The sequence below is a fragment of the Oncorhynchus gorbuscha genome, linkage group LG23 (assembly GCF_021184085.1).
Source record: "Oncorhynchus gorbuscha isolate QuinsamMale2020 ecotype Even-year linkage group LG23, OgorEven_v1.0, whole genome shotgun sequence".
NCBI classification, from domain to species: Eukaryota; Metazoa; Chordata; class Actinopteri; order Salmoniformes; family Salmonidae; genus Oncorhynchus; species Oncorhynchus gorbuscha.
Genome location: NC_060195.1, coordinates 7087809 through 7092954, shown reverse-complemented (window position 1 = coordinate 7092954; position 5146 = coordinate 7087809).

Below are 5146 nucleotides of genomic sequence, written 5' to 3'. Positions count from 1 at the left end.
GTGTTCCAAAGAACAGGATTATTAAGTTAGCCAGCTGACGTTGATAAACAGACCCATACTGTAACTACACCCAGGTCCTCTCTAACTACACCCTGTCAATTTAAGTCTCCATTAAAAACATATATATATTTTTTTTAAAGATAAAGTTATTTCTAGTAATTTTACACACTTAGCTGACAAACTTGCTGATTCTGCTTTGCGTAACAACCCCCCCCCCGCAGTGTGAGTAGCAAGGTTCAAAGGAAACTGTTCAGCTCCACAGGCAGAGCCCCAGCGGAGTTAAATGGCTACGTTATATAAATGTCATAGTGTGTTATATTGTGATAGTACGAAATATCCGTCTAATAAAGTGATTTACGATGTGGTGCAACTCGCTGAGCTTGATCTGTTGATGCACCGCGCATTATATCAAGGGGACGTCCACGGATGTGTGCGGCAACGAGCCTGGTCATCTAATCAAGTATCAAACAAAACACTAATCAATTGGCATAGTCTCTTGAAGGCAAAGTACTCTTGAAGATTGGTATCTATGGATCCAATCTTGATAGATGCATTCCCCATAGCAACGTGTTGAGTGGTATATAGAGAGCAATTGTTGATATATTGTATTTCCTAACGGAATGTGTTGAGTGTTTCACCTCGTTAATCACCAAAGAGAGGGCACTCTTCGCCCCATTGGCAAGGCTTCAGTGGGCTACTTGTATAAGTTTAATTAGAGTTGTAGAACTGATGGGTTTGCAAGACTCCGAGTTCCTTGATGTTTCAGGTTTGCCTTTTGGTATCACTGACTGACCGACCACATAACTGTTGGCTGGGCACATCACGGACATTGGCTTGGTTTTCAAAGGCTTTCGCTCTGCTGATTGGCTGTGCATCCGTGAGATTGATCTCAGAGGTTTTTTTTTGTTTTTATCTGAAGGAACAAGCCGCTCGCTCCCATCCCTTCAGATCTGGGAGGTGTCCCGACCCCAAAGGGCTTGTGTTGTTTCCTTGCACCAGCCTGGCAATACACACCACATGGCAGGGTTGGTGGTGGAGGGAGGGAGATTATGGTGGCAATACACACCACATGGCAGTGTTGGTGGTGGAGGGAGGGAGATTATGGTGGCAATACACACCACATGGCAGGCTCCCTCCACACTGACTAAGTACTGTAACACCCTGTATATAGTCTCCACATTGACTCTGTACCGTAACACTACCGTAACATCCTGTATATAGCCTCCACAATGACTCTGTACCGTAACATCCTGTATATAGTCTCCACATTGACTCTGTACCGTAACACCCTGTATATAGCCTCCACATTGACTCTGTACCGTAACACCCTGTATATAGCCTCCACACTGACTCTGTACCGTAACACCCTGTATATAGCCTCCACAATGACTCTGTACCGTAACATCCTGTATATAGCCTCCACAATGACTCTGTACCGTAACATCCTGTATATAGTCTCCACATTGACTCTGTACCGTAACACCTTGTATATAGCCTCCACAATGACTCTGTACCGTAACATCCTGTATATAGCCTCCACAATGACTCTGTACCGTAACACCCTGTATATAGCCTCCACAATGACTCTGTACCGTAACATCCTGTATATAGCCTCCACAATGACTATGTACCGTAACATCCTGTATATAACCTCCACAATGACTCTGTACCGTAACATCCTGTATATAGCCTCCACATTGACTCTGTACCGTAACACCCTGTATATAGCCTCCACACTGACTCTGTACCGTAACACCCTGTATATAGCCTCCACAATGACTCTGTACCGTAACATCCTGTATATAGCCTCCACAATGACTCTGTACCGTAACATCCTGTATATAGTCTCCACATTGACTCTGTACCGTAACACCCTGTATATAGCCTCCACAATGACTCTGTACCGTAACACTACCGTAACATCCTGTATATAGCCTCCACAATGACTCTGTACCGTAACATCCTGTATATAGCCTCCACAATGACTCTGTACCGTAACATCCTGTATATAACCTCCACAATGACTCTGTACCGTAACATCCTGTATATAGCCTCCACATTGACTCTGTACCGTAACACCCTGTATATAGCCTCCACATTGACTCTGTACCGTAACATCCTGTATATAGCCTCCACATTGACTCTGTACCGTAACACCCTGTATATAGCCTCCACATTGACTCTGTACCGTAACACCCTGTATATAGCCTCCACATTGACTCTGTACCGTAACACCCTGTATATAGCCTCCACAATGACTATGTACCGTAACATCCTGTATATAACCTCCACAATGACTCTGTACCGTAACATCCTGTATATAGCCTCCACATTGACTCTGTACCGTAACACCCTGTATATAGCCTCCACACTGACTCTGTACCGTAACACCCTGTATATAGCCTCCACAATGACTCTGTACCGTAACATCCTGTATATAGCCTCCACAATGACTCTGTACCGTAACATCCTGTATATAGTCTCCACATTGACTCTGTACCGTAACACCCTGTATATAGCCTCCACAATGACTCTGTACCGTAACACTACCGTAACATCCTGTATATAGCCTCCACAATGACTCTGTACCGTAACATCCTGTATATAGCCTCCACAATGACTCTGTACCGTAACATCCTGTATATAACCTCCACAATGACTCTGTACCGTAACATCCTGTATATAGCCTCCACATTGACTCTGTACCGTAACACCCTGTATATAGCCTCCACATTGACTCTGTACCGTAACATCCTGTATATAGCCTCCACATTGACTCTGTACCGTAACACCCTGTATATAGCCTCCACATTGACTCTGTACCGTAACACCCTGTATATAGCCTCCACATTGACTCTGTACCGTAACACCCTGTATATAGCCTCATTATTGTTATTCTTATTGTGTTACTTTTATTATTCCGTTTTATTTTAGTCTACTTCATACCTATTTTATTTTTCGTCTTCTTGAACTGTATTGTTGGTTAAGGTCTTGTAAGTAAGCATTTCACGGTAAAGTCTACACTTGTTGTATTTGGCGCATGTGACAAATTACATTTGATTTCAATACAGCCAACGTCAGGAGTTGAGACTGGCCATTGTGATTAATGGCAGACACACAAATACGGTCAACTGTTGTTCAACAGCAGGCTCAACTCAATTACACTCAGCTCATTTACACACAACTCAATTACACTCAACTCAAATACACTCAGCTCAATTGCACTCAACTCAAATACACTCAGCTCAATTACACACAACTCAATTACACTCAGCTCAATTACATACAACTCAATTACACTCAACTCAATTACACTCAATTCAATTACACTCAGTTCAATTACACGCAATTACACTCAACTCAATTACATACAACTCAATTACACACAACTCAATTACACTCAGCTCAATTACACGCAATTACACTCAACTCAATTACATACAACTCAATTACACTCAACTCAATTACACTCAGTTCAATTACATGCAATTACACTCAACTCAATTACATACAACTCAATTACACTCAACTCAATTACACTCAACTCAATTACACTCAACTCAATTACACTCAACTCAATTACACACAACTCAATTACACTCAACTCAAATACACTCAGCTCAATTACACTCAACTCAAATACACTCAGCTCAATTACAGACAACTCAATTACACTCAGCTCAATTACATGCAATTACACTCAACTCAATTACATACAACTCAATTACACTCAACTCAATTACACTCAACTCAATTACACTCAACTCAATTACACACAACTCAATTACACACAACTCAATTACACTCAACTCAATTACACTCAACTCAATTACACACAACTCAATTACACTCAACTCAAATACACTCAGCTCAATTACACTCAACTCAAATACACTCAGCTCAATTACAGACAACTCAATTACACTCAGCTCAATTACATGCAATTACACTCAACTCAATTACATACAACTCAATTACACTCAACTCAATTACACTCAACTCAATTACACACAACTCAATTACACACAACTCAATTACACTCAACTCAATTACACACAACTCAATTACACTCAACTCAATTACACACAACTCAATTACACTCAGCACAATTACACTCAACTCAATTACACTCAACTCAATTACACACAACTCAATTACACTCAACTCAAATACACTCAGCTCAATTACACACAACTCAATTACACTCAACTTAAATACACTCAGCTCAATTACACACAACTCAATTACACACAGCTCAATTACACGCAATTACACTCAACTCAATTACACTCAACACAATTACACACAACTCACATACACTCAACTCAATTACACACAACTCAAATAAACTCAACTCAAATACACTCAACTCAATTACACACAACTCAAATACACTCAACTCAATTACACACAACTCAATTACACACAACTCAAATACAAGCAACTCAAATACAAGCAACTCAAATACACTCAACTCAAATACACTCAACTCAATTACACACAACTCAAATACACTCAACTCAAATACACTCAACTCAATTACACACAACTCAAATACAAGCAACTCAAATACACTCAACTCAATTACACACAACTCAAATACAAGCAACTCAAATACACTCAACTCAAATACACTCAACTCAATTACACACAACTCAAATACACTCAACTCAATTACACTCAACTCAAATACACACATTGTATTTGTATCTGTCCCTTCTGTAAACTGTCAACACTTCAACATGTTGGTGTGAATGTGTGATTTAAAAATGAAGTGTGCTGAAAATAATGTATTTAATCAGAAAAAACTATGGCTATGAGGATGTGATTATTATTTTATTATTATTATGTTCATGTATTGATATCACTTTCCAGGAGATCACAGCAAAAAGGCTCAGTAGTGATGTGAGGATTTAAGTGTACAAAAATAAATCAAGTGTCACTCAACCAAGACTGGGGCATGCAGCTGTTTTGAGTATTCAGAAGATGGTGCTATTTGTTATGGTATGCATTGTTTTCATGAATCTGTTTTTTTCGTTTCCCGTGGCTCGAACAGATGCCTTTTTCAAAAACACAGACTTTAATCTACACCGCCTGCCAAAGACTGAATAATGTTCTGCATATGTTTTTTTTACTGTATATATAG